We start from the raw sequence: 13,203 nt of genomic DNA on the forward strand, positions 1-13,203 counted from the left end.
TGATTTTGAATCTGGTTTATATTTTCTACAGTTTGTAAGGGAAAAATCATAAAAAAAAATAATTAGGTCTGTGTTAACAGGTACACAACATATAAAGATATAATTTGTGACATTTTTAACATAAAATGAGGGAATGAAAATAAAGGAGGAATTATTTTTTGTCTAATTGAACTTAATTTCAATTTAAAATCGTTGTTACAACTTTAGAATATTATATGTAATCCCCATGGGAACCACAGAGTAAATATCAATATAGGGGCGCCTGGGTGGCTCAGTCCTTGAGCGTCTGCCTTCGGCTCAGGTCATGATCCCAGGGTACTGGGATCGGCCCCGCATCGGGCTCCCTGCTCGGTGGGAGGCCTGCTTCTCCCTCTCTCACTCCCCCTGTTTGTGTTCCCTCTCTCGCTGTGTCTCTCTCTGTCAAATAAATAAATAAAATCTTATAAAAAAATAAATATCAATATAATATGCACAAAAGAAAATGAAAAGAGAATCAGAAGGTATCACTACAAAAGAAAAACAAAAACAAAAACAAAACACAATTAAACTTAAAGGGAGGAAATAAGTGAGGAAATGAGGGGCAAAAACTATATATGACATACAGAAAGTATATAAAACAATGGTACTAGTAAGTCCCTCTGTCACTAATTATTTTTAAGATTTTATTTATTCATTTGAGAGAGAGAGAGAGAATACGAGCAAGAGAAGTGGGGAAGGGTAGAGGGAGAGGCACAAGCAGACTCCCCGCTGAGCAGGGAGCCTGAAGTGAGGCTCTATCCCAGGACCTGAGCCAAAGGCAGACCCTCAACTGAGATACCCAAGTGCCCCTGCCACTAATTATTTAAAATGTATCCGTATTAAACTGCCCAATCAATAAGCAGATTGGGAGAATGGATAAGAAAACATGATCCAATAATGTTCTATCTATAAAACACTTCATATCAAAGGACCCACATAGTTTTAAAGTAAAAGAATAGAAAAAATATATTCCGAGAAAATAGTAATCAAAAGATAACAAGGTATCTATAATAATATTAAACAAAATAAACTTCCATTATATTTCAAATTCAATTCAAAATAGACTTCAAATATATTTCAATTCTATTAGCCAACATATAATACATCATTAATTTCAGATGTAGAGTTCAGTAATTCATCAGTTGGATATGACACCCAGTGCTCATCACATAACATGCCTTCCTTAATTTCTATCACCCAAATATCCCATCTTCCCACCCACCTCCCCTCCAGCAATCCTCAGTTTGTTTCTTATAGTTAAGTCTCTCACTGTTTGTCTCCCTACTTTCTTCCCATTCAGTTTTCCCTCCTTTCCCTCATGATCTTCAGTGCTATTTCTTATATTCCATATAAGAGTGAAACCATATAATAACTGTCTTTCTCTGATCGGCTTTTTACGCTCAAAATAATACCCTCCAGTTCCAACCACGTTGATGTAAATGGTGAGTATTCATCTTTTTTGGATGGCTGAGTAATATCCCATTGTATGTATATACCACATCTTCCTTATCCATTCATCTGTCGATGGATATCTGGGTTCCCTCCACAGTTCAGCTACTATGGACATTGCTGCTATAAATATTGAGGTACAGGTTCCCCTTCGGATCACTACTTTTGTATATTTGGGGTTAATACCTAGTGTGCAGTTGTTGGGTCGTAGGGTAGCTCTATTTTTAACTTCTTGAGGAACCTCCATACTATTTTCCAAAGTAGCTGTATAAGCTCCCATTCCCACCAACAGTATAAGAGGGTTCCCCTTTCTCCACATTCTTGCCAATATTTGTTGTTTCCAACATTGTTAATTTTAGGCATTCTGACTGGTGTGAAGTGGTATCTCATGGTTTTGATTTGTATTTCCCTAAAGCCAAGTGATGTTGAGCATTTTTTCATGTGTCTGTAGGCCATTTGTAGCTCTTCTTTGGAGAAATGTCTGTTCATGTCTTCTGCACATTTCTTGACTGGATTTTTTTCTTTTATTTTGGGGTGTTGAGTTTCATAAGTTCTTTATCTATAAATCACTTGTGAATATCTTCTCCCATCCCATAGGTTACCTTTTAGTGTTGTTTACTGTTTCCTTTGCTGTGGAAAAGCTTTTTATCCTGATGAAGTCCCAGTGGTTAATTTTTGCTTTGTTTCCCTTGCCTTTAGAGACATGTTTAGCAAGAAGTTCTGTGGCCAAAATCAAAGAAATTGTTGCCTGTGTTCTATTCTAGGATGTTGATGGATTCCTGTCTCACATTTAGGTGTTTCCTCCATTTTGAGTATATTTTGTGTATGGTGTAAGAAAATAGTCCAATTTTATTCTTCTATATGTGGCTGTCCAATTTACCCAGCACTATTTGTTGAAGAGACTGTTGTGTTTATTCCCCCCCCCCGTTGGATATTCTTTCCTGCTTTGTTGAAGATTAGTTGACCATAGCGTTGAGGGTCCATTTCTGGGTTCTCTACTGTGTTCCATTGATCTATGTGTCTGTTTTTGTGCTAGTACCATACTGTTTTGATGATTATAGCTTTGAAATATAGCTTGAAGTCTGGAATTGTGATGTCTCCAGCTTTGGTTTCCTTTTTCAACATCTCTCTGGATATTTGGGGTCTTTTCTGGTTCCATTCAAATTTTAGGATTATTTGTTCCAGCACTGAAATATGTTGATGGTAATTTGTTAGGGATTGCATTGAATGTGTAGATTGCTCTGGGTAACACTGACATTTTAACAAATATTGTTAATTAGCATGGAATGTCTTTCCATTTCTTTGGGTCTTCCTCAATTTCTTTCATAAGTGTTCTGTAGTTTTTAGAGTACATATCCTTTACTTCTTTGATGAGGTTTATTTTTAGATCCAATAATCAACCAGGAAATTAAAGCAGTAATCAAAAATCTCCAAACAAACAAGAGTCCAGGGCCACATGGCTTCCCAGGGGAATTCTGACAAACATTTAAGGAACTAATACCTATTCTTCTAAAGTTGGTTCAAAAAACAGAAATGGAAGGAAAACTTCCAAACTCATTCTATGAGGCCAGCATTACCTTCATCCCAAAACCAGATAAAGACCTCATCAAAAAGGAGAATTACAGGCCAATATCTCTGATGAACATAGGTGCCAAAATACTAAGATACTAACCAATAGTATCCAACAGTACATTAAAAAGATTACTCACCACAACCAGGTGGGATTTATTCCTGGGTTGCAAGGGTGGTTCAACAATCGCAAATCAATCAACGTGATAGAGCACATTAACAGAAGAAGAGACAAAAACCGTATGATCCTCTCAATTTATTCATAAAAAGCATTTGACAAAATATAACATCTTTTCTTGTTTAAAACTCTTAGTAGTGTAGAGATAGAGGGAACATACCTCAGCATCACAAAATCCATATACAAAAAGCCCACAGTGACTATCATTCTTAATGGGGAAAAACTGAAAGCTTTTCCCCTAAGGTCAGGAAGACGACAGGGATTTCCACTCTCACCGCTGTTGTTCAACATAGTACTAGAAGTCTTAGTCTCAGAAATCAGACAATAAAAAGAAAAAAAAAGCATTCAAATTGGCAGAGAAGAAGTCAAACTCACTCTTTGCAGATGACATGATACTTTATGTGGAAAACACAAAAGACTCCACTCCAAAATTGCTAGAACTTATGCAAGAATTCAGCAATGTGGCAGGATATAAAATCACTGCAGAGAAGTCAGTTGCATTTCTATACACTAACAATGAGACAGAAGAAAGAGAAATTAAGGAATCAATCCCATTTACAATTGCACCAAAAAACAAAATAGACTTTAATTTAAAAATGTCTTTAAATAAGACAATGAAGAAATAGAAAAGGCCAATTCTAGAAGATATAACAATTCTAAATATATATGCATCAAACTTTAAAGCTCTAATATATATAAAGCAAATATTGATAAAATTAAAGGGAGAAATAGTTTTATAAAAATAGTTGAAGACTTTAATATGTCACTTTTAACAATGGATAAAATAAACAGAAAATCAATAAGGGGAGAAAGTAGTTGAACAGCACTAAAGTACTAAAGAAACCTAATAGATATATGCAAAATAACCCACATAAAAAGAACAAAATACTCATTATTTTCTCATGGGCATGGAATAATTTTTCAGGATAGAACACATGTTAGGCAAGAACAAAAGTCTAAATAAATTTTGAAACAATGAAATAATATAATACATTTTTTTCTTATGAGAATGTAATGAAACTATATAACAATAGCAAAAGTAAGCTGAAAATACACAAATATGTGGCAACCAAATCAATCACTCTTAAACAATCAGTGGGTCAAATGTAAAATAAGAAGGGAAATTAGAAAATAATTTGGGACAAACAAAAATAAAAACAACATACCACAAGTAATGGGATGCAGTGAAAATAGTACTAAAAGGGAAAATTTTTGCAATTAATGTTTATTTTTAAAAAATGGCCTCAAGGGGCACCTGGGTGGCTCAGTCGTTAAGCGTCTGCCTTCGGTTCAGGTCATGATCCTGGGGTCCTGGGATCGAGCCCTGCATCAGGCTCCTTGCTCCATGGGAAGACTGCCTCTCCTTCTCCCACTCACCCTGCTTGTGTTCCCTCTCTTGCTGTGTCTCTCTCTGTCAAATAAATAAATAAAATCTTTAAAAAAAAAAGGCCTCAAAACAGTAGGTGAAATGTAAACCTTAAGGAACTAGATAAACAATGAATTAAATACAAAGCTAAGGAGATAATAAAGATTAGATTAGACATGAAATACAAAATAGAAAAATTAGAGAAAACCCTTGAAACTAAGATTCAGTTTTTCAAAAAATGCAACAAAATTGACCAACTTCAGCAAGACTAAGAAAAAAATTTTAAATAACTAAAATCAAAAATGAAAGAGAAGACATTGTAACTGATACAAGAGAAGGATTATAAATATATAGTATGAACATTTCTATGCCAATAAATTATATAATGTGGATAAAAAGAACAAATTCTTAAAAACACACAAGTATCAAGAATGAAATAATTGAAAAATTGAAAGCCTGAGAGATTTATAACTACAAAAGATATTAAATCAGTAATCAAAATCTTTTCAACAGAGGAAATATCAGAAGAAATTGATACACTTGTGAATTTTACCAAATATTTTTTTTTTAAAAAGTTAAAACTAATCCTTCTCAAACTGTCCAAAAATTGAAGAGGTGGGTACACTTACAACCTTATATCTATGAGGCCAACATTACTTTGATACCAAAGCTAAGCAAAGACACTACATGGAAAGAAGACTATAGATCAATATTACTTATAACTTTGAGGCTAAAGTCTTTAACAAAATATTAGCAATCCATATTCATCATAGTATTAAATATGTTATACACCTTGACCAACTGGAATTTATTCTTTGAGTGCAATGATGTTTCAACTTAAAAAAATCCAATCAGGTAATAAATATTAACATAATAAAAGAAAGATCACATGGTTATCTTGATAGATGCATGAAAAGAATTTGACAAAATTCATTACCTTTTCATGATAAGAGTACTCAATAATTAGAAATTAAAGGAAGCTAGCTCAAGAATATAAAGGACATATATGAAAACCCACAGCTAACATCATATTCAATAGTAAAAGACTAAAAATATTACCTTTAAGATCAGGAACAAAACAGGATTTCATATTTTACCCATTCTATTTGATATAGTATTAGAAGTCCAAGACAGAGAAATTAGGTAAGGGAAAGAAATATGAGGCATCAAAATTGAAAATAAGAAATTAAGTTTTATGTTTACAAATGACATGATTTTACACGTAGAAAAGTATAAAGATTTCCCAAATATATGAAAACCAAAAAATGAATTCAGTGAAGTTGCAGTCAACACACAAAATTTAACTATTTCTATACACTAAAAATAAAACAAGACAAAAAAATGAAAATAAGAAATCAATTACATTGTTAATATCATCAATAAAAAGTAAAATACTTAGAAATAAACTTAACCAAGGAGGTAAAAAAAAAGTATGCTGAAAATTAAAACTATTGGTGAAAGAAATTAAATAAGATAGAAATAAATGGAAAAATATCTCATGTTCATAGATTGGAAAAAATAATTTTAAGATGTCAAATTATCTAAAGTGGTATACAAATTCAATGCAATCCCTGCCAAATTTTCAGTTACAATTTTTGCAGAAATACAAATATACATTCTTAAATTCATATGCAATATCATGGCACCACTTGTCAATACAATTATAAAAAAAGAAGGTTGGAGGTCTCATACTTGGTGATTATTAAATTCTACAATGCTACAAATATCAAAATGGTGTGGTATTGGCCTAAAGATAGACATATAGACAAATGGAGTAAAAACTAAATCCTCACACATATAGTCAATAATGTTCTACAAGGGACTCAATTCATGCAATGGGGGAGGACAGTTTTTTTTTCCAAAATAAAGTTGGGAAAACCAGATATCGATAAGCAAGAGTCAAATTGGACCTTTACTTTAAACCATACACAAAAATTAACTAAAAATAAAACAAAACTCAAATCAAAATGGATCCAAAACTTAAATGTAATATCTTAAATTATAAAACTCTGAAAAAAACATAAGAAAAAGTCTTACATGGTATTTGACAAAAATTTCTTATATAGAACACCAAAACCACAGGTAACAAAATAAAAAAAAATAAGTAAATTGGGCTTTATCAGAATTAAACATTTTTGTGCATCAAAGGACACTATCAACAGAATGAAAAGGCTATCTTTGAAATAGAAAAATAAATATTTGCAAATAATACATAAAGGATCAATAATCCAGAATATATAAAGAATTTATACAATTCAGATGGGGAGAGAAGATGGTAGGAGGACCCTAGGCCCATCTGGTCCTACAAATACAACTAGATAATTATCACATCATTCTAAATACCCCAGAAATCAACCTGAAGACTGACAGAACAAATTCCACAACTGAAGGGAAAGAAGAAGCCATGTCAAAGAAGGTAGGCAGTGTGGAGACATGGTTTTGTGGAGAAATGGATCTCAGACGCTGTGGAGGGGGGGACTCATGGTTGCAGAGAAAAAAGAGAGGGGGGGAGAGGAAAAGAGGGAGAGAGAGAGATGGGAGGGCACACAGGGGAACATACAAGGAGAATATTTCCTCAAAGCTATTGCTTGGGAAAATGAGAGGGGCTGAATTTTCTGAGCTCTTGCAACCAGCAGGGCTTAAAGACTGGAGTTTTAGCTCTTCCGCCGCCATTTTAAATCCAGCTCCATACAACGCTCAGCCGCCGCTGCTGCCGCGACCCGGACTGCGCGCCAGCACCCCACGGCCGACAACTCCGCCACCATGGAGGACATGAACAAGTACAGCAACGTAGAGGAATTCGCAGAGGGATCCAAGATCAACGCGAGCAAGAATCAGCAGGATGACGGTAAAATGTTTATTGGAGGCTTGACCTGGGATACGAGCAAGAAAGATCTGACTGAATATTTGTCTCGATTTGGGGAAGTTGTAGACTGTACAATAAAAACAGATCCAGTGACTGGAAGATCAAGAGGATTTGGATTTGTGCTTTTCAAAGATGCTGCTAGTGTCGATAAGGTTTTGGAACTGAAAGAACACAAATTGGATGGCAAATTGATAGACCCCAAAAGGGCCAAAGCTTTAAAAGGGAAAGAACCCCCCAAAAAGGTTTTTGTGGGTGGATTGAGCCCAGATACTTCTGAAGAACAAATTAAAGAATATTTTGGAGCCTTTGGAGAGATTGAAAATATTGAACTTCCCATGGATACAAAAACAAATGAAAGAAGAGGATTTTGTTTTATTACATATACAGACGAAGAGCCAGTAAAGAAATTGTTAGAAAGCAGATATCATCAAATTGGTTCTGGGAAGTGTGAAATCAAAGTTGCACAACCCAAAGAGTTATACAGGCAGCAACAGCAACAACAAAAAGGAGGAAGAGGTGCTGCAGCTGGTGGATGAGGTGGTACTAGGGGTCGTGGACGAGGTCAGGGCCAAAACTGGAACCAAGGATTTAATAATTATTATGATCAGGGATATGGAAATTACAATAGTGCCTATGGTGGTGATCAAAACTATAGTGGCTATGGCGGCTATGATTATACTGGGTATAACTATGGGAACTATGGATATGGACAGGGATATGCAGACTGCAGTGGGCAACAGAGCACTTACGGCAAGGCATCTCGAGGGGGTGGCAATCACCAAAACAATTACCAGCCATACTAAAGGAGGATGTTGGAGAAAACAGGAGGAGATTGCTAAAGTTAACCCATCTTGCAGGATGACATTGAAGATTGGTCTTCTGTTGATCTAAGATGATTATTTTGTAAAAGACTTTTTAGTGTACAAGACACAACTGTCCAACTGTATATAGCCGCCAATTAGTTTTCTTTGTTTTTACTTTGTCTTTTGCTATCTGTGTTATGACTCGATGTGGATTTGTGTTTATACAAATTTTATTTGTATGATTCCATGTTAAACGTCAAATAAATGCTTCTTTATGTGAAAAAAAAAAAGACTGGAGTTTTAACAGTTGATAGGCTTACTTGGATAGAGCCCTGAGGGCACTGCCCTACTCCTAGAGAGAAAGCAGGCAAACAACCTGGGAGCAAACTGCTTTGAAACAAGTGATCTGAAGAATTCCTGCAGCCCACAGTGGGGAGATTATTCACTCTTTTTGGAGCACTTCCCTGAGAGGCAGCTTCCAGGGAGACTCCTCTATGGGGATAAAGGAGCCAGAGGGTGCAATTTCCCCTTCCCTCAGTGTAAACACAGAGCCACCAGTTGAAGGCAGCTCAGCCCCCAAATGGGCTGCCTAACTTGCTTACACCAAGTCCCACCCCGTTGAGCTCTGGCCTGAGTGCCCTTCTCAGTCAAGCTTGCTTCAACCCAGCACAGCAGACCCCTCACCCAGAAGACCAGCACAGGACCCTGCCCACACCACTTCCATAAAGCCTGGAGTTTTAAAAGTCAGCAGGCTTGGCTAGGGTAGGGCCTGGAGGGCACTGCTCTGTACCTGGAGAGAAGACAGGCAAACAACCCATAGGCAGTATAGAAAAAACCATCTGAAAAATACCTGGCTCACACAGGGTTGAGGGGGAGGGATTATTCACTCTAATCCTCTGAGTGCTTCCCTGAGAGGCAGTGTGACAGAGACCACTCTCTGGGAACAAAGGATCTGACTGGTGTCATTTCCTTTCCCCTCCCCTGAGCATAAACACAGAGCCACCAGCTGTAAGCAACCATAGCTCAGACACTGGTTGCCTAACTTGTTTATACCAAGTCCCACAGCCCTGAGCTCAGGCAGTACTCCCTTCTCAGCCAAGCTTGCCTCAGTCCCAGTGCAGCAGGCCCCTCCCAAAGAAAACCAGCACAAACCTCTCCCCACAACATATCTCAGGGCTTCAGTTCTACTGGAAGTAGTATCACATCTCATTTAACAAACAGATCAGGGCACACCAAGTAAAAACTCACCATATTCTGGCCAAGGACAAAACAATGCCCACTGCAGGCAAGGAGAACCTCTGCAGACTAGTGGCCAGAAGGATAGAATGGCCAAAACATAACAGCAGAACCCATGCAGCACATAACAAAGACACTCCCTGAAGATCCTGGTCCCGGTAACTATATGACCTCTTCTTCGTAAAGCCATTGCTCTCAGGAGCAGGAAACATAATAGATTTTACTAACACAGAGAAGAAGGCTGACACTTAGACAAAATGCCAAGACAGAGGAATTCATCCCAAATGAAACAAGAAGATAAGGTCACAGCCAGAGATCTAAGTGAAACAATTTTAAGTAACATGCCTGATGGAGAATTTAAACCGCCAGTCATAAGGATAATCACTGGGCTTGAGAAAAGAATGGAATATTTCAGGGAGGCCCTTACCACAGATAGAAAAGAGTTAAAAAAGATTCAGAAGCAAACAATGAATCATGAAGCACTACATCAAAAACTAATGATGCAATGTATGGTGATTAATATAACATAATAAAATAAAATAAAATAAAAATAAAAGAAATGAAAAATGCAAAAACTGAGATTTGCAACAGACTTGATGCAATGAACACAGAGGTGGAAGAAGCAGAGGAAAAAATAAATGATATAGAAAATAAGATAATAAAAAATAATGAAGATGAACAAAAGAGGAAGAATTATTATACACAAAAATAGGGAACTCAGTGATTCCATGAAACATAATAACATTCATATTTTAAGAGTCCCAGAAGAAGAAGAGAGAGAAAGGGGGGGGCAGAAAATTTATCACAGGAAATCATAGCTGAAAAGTTCTCTTATCTGGGGAAGACAATAGACATCAAGATCCAGGAGGCAAAGAGAACTTCGAATAAATCAATAAAGCAGGCCATCGCAAGACACATTGCAATTAAAGTTGAAGAATATAGTGATAAAGAAAAAAATCTTAAAAACAGCAAGACAAAAGAAGACCTTAATTTACAAGAGAAAACCCATAAGGCTAGCTGCAGATTTCTCAAGAGAACTTGGTCAAAGAGAAGGGAGTGGCATGATATATTCAATGTGCTGAATGGGAAAAATCTGCAGACCAGAAAACTCTGGCCAGCAAGGTTATCATTCAGGATAGAAGAAGAGACAAAGAGTTTCTAAAACAAACAAAAACTAAATGATTTTGTGACCACTAAACAAGACCTACAAGAAATATTAAAGGGGACTCTTTTAGTGGAAAGACCAAAAGTGACAAAGACTAGAAAGGAACAGAAAAAAATCTTCAAAAACAATGACAAAACAAGTACCAAGATAACACTCCATACATATCTATCAGTAATTACTCCAATTGTAAATGGACTAAACCCTCCAATCAAAAGGCATAGGGTGTTACAATGGATTAAAAACAAAACAAAACAACTATATCATGCCTACAAGAGACTCATTTTAGACCTAAAGACACAGATTGAAAGAGGGGGATAGAGAAACATTTAACATGCAAATGAATATCAAAAGAAAGCTAGAGTAGCAAAATTATATATATGACAAACTAGACGTGAAACCAAAGACTGCAACAAGAGATTAAGAAGGACACTATGTCATAATAAAGGGGACAATCCAACAAGAATATCTAGCTATTGTAAATATTTAAGTGCCCAACATGGGATCACACAAATATATAAAACAATAACAATCATAAAGATGATAATGCAAAAATAGTAGAGGACTTTAACACCCGACTTCCATCAATGGACAGATCATCTAAGCAGAATATCCACAAGGAAACTGTGGCTTGAATGACACACTGGACCAGATGGACTTAACAAATATATTTAAACATTCCATCCTAAAGCAGGAAAATACACACATTCTTTATAAGTAAACATGGGACATTTTCTACAAGTAAACATGGGACATTCATCTGGTCACAAACCAGGCCTCCACAAGTACAAAAAAATTGAGATCATACCATGCATATTTTCAGACCACAATGAAACTTGAAGTCAACCACAAGAAAAAATTTGGAAAGACCACAAAAACATGGAGGTTAAGCAAAATGCTAATAAAGAATGAATGGGTCAACCAGGAAGTCAAGGAAGAAATAAAAAATACACGGAAACAAATGAAAATGAAAACATGACAGTCCAAAAACTTTGGGATGCAGCAAATCCATCCAAAGGGGGAAGTATATAGCAATACAGGCCTACCTCAAGAAGCAAGAAAAATCTAATACACAACCTAACCTTGAAAGGAACTAAAAATTGAAAGACAAGAGAAGTCTAAAGCCAACAGAATGAAGGAAATGATAAAGATTAGTACAGAAATAAATGATAGAGAATAAGCAATCAATAGAACACATCAATGAAACCAGGAGCTGGTTCTTTGGAAAAATTAATAACATTGATCAACTTCTAGCCAGATTTATCAAAATAAAGACAAGGGACCCAAATAAATAATATCACAAATGAGAGAATCACAACCAACACCACAGAAATAATTATAAGAGAATATTATAAAAAACTATATGCCAAAAATTGGACAACCTGGGAGAAATGGATAAATTCCTAAAAACATATAAACTAACAAAATTGAAGCAGGAAGAAATAGAAAACTTGATCAGACTGATAAACAGAAAATAAATTGAATCAGTTATCAAAAATCTCCCAACAAACAAAAGTCTAGTGCCAGATGGCTTCACAGGTGAATTCTACCAAACATTTAAAGAAGAGCTCATAACTATTCTTCTGACAGGCACTTAGGTGGCTCAATTGGTTAAGTCTGCCTTTGGCTCAGGTCATGATCCCAGGGTCCTAGGATTGAGCCTGGCTTTGGGCTCCCTGCTCAGCGGAGAGCCTCTTCTCCCACTCCCTCTGCCTGCTGCTGCCCCTGCTTGTGCTGTCTTTCTGTCAAATAAATAAAAATAAAATCTTAAAAAAATAACTATTCTTCTGCAACTTTTCAGAAAAACAGAAAGGAAAGGAAAATGTCCAAACTCATTCTATGAGGCCAGCATCACCAACATACCAAAACCAGATAAAGACATCACAAAAAAAAGAACTACAGGCCAATATCCCTGATGAACATGGATGCAAAAATTGTCAATAAAATACTAGCAAACTAAATCAAACAATATATTAAAATAATCATTCACCACAATAAAGTGGGATTTACTGTTGGGTTGTGAGGGATGTTGAATATTCACAAATCAATCAACATGATACAGCACATTAATAAAAGGAAGTATAACAACCATAAGATCCTTTCAATAGATGCAGAAAAGGCATTTGACAAAGTACAAAACCCATTCTTAATAAAAGCCCTCAACAAAATAGGGTTAGCAAGAAAATACCACAACTTAACAAAAACCATATATGAAAAAAACACAGCTAATATCATACTAAATGGGGAAAAACTGAGGGAATTTTCTCTATGGTTATGAACAAGACAGGGATGTCTACTCTCACCACTTTTATTTAACATAGTACTGGAAATCCTAACCACAAATATCAGACAACCAAAAGGAATTCAAATCAGCAAGGAAGAAGTGAAACCTTCACTATGTGCAGATGACATGATGTCCTATACAGAAAATCTGAAAGACTTCAATGAAAATTTTCTAGAACTGATACACCAGTTCAGTAAAGTTGCAGGATACAAAATCAGCATGCAGAAATCTGTCGAATTTCTATACACCAACAATGAAGTAGCAGAAAGAGC

General features: G+C 35.9%; 1 pseudogene; it reads left to right on the top strand.

Moving 5' to 3' along the window:
• The first annotated feature begins 6,984 nt into the window (after window positions 1–6,984).
• On the top strand, window positions 6,985–8,498 carry LOC114207494 (heterogeneous nuclear ribonucleoprotein D-like pseudogene; annotated as a pseudogene).
• Window positions 8,499–13,203: the final 4,705 nt, after the last annotated feature.

This window comes from Eumetopias jubatus, unplaced genomic scaffold (genome assembly GCF_037043125.1).
Source record: "Eumetopias jubatus isolate StellerSeaLion01/CBP00866 unplaced genomic scaffold, mEumJub1_p1.0 scaffold_11, whole genome shotgun sequence".
Taxonomy (NCBI): domain Eukaryota; kingdom Metazoa; phylum Chordata; class Mammalia; order Carnivora; family Otariidae; genus Eumetopias; species Eumetopias jubatus.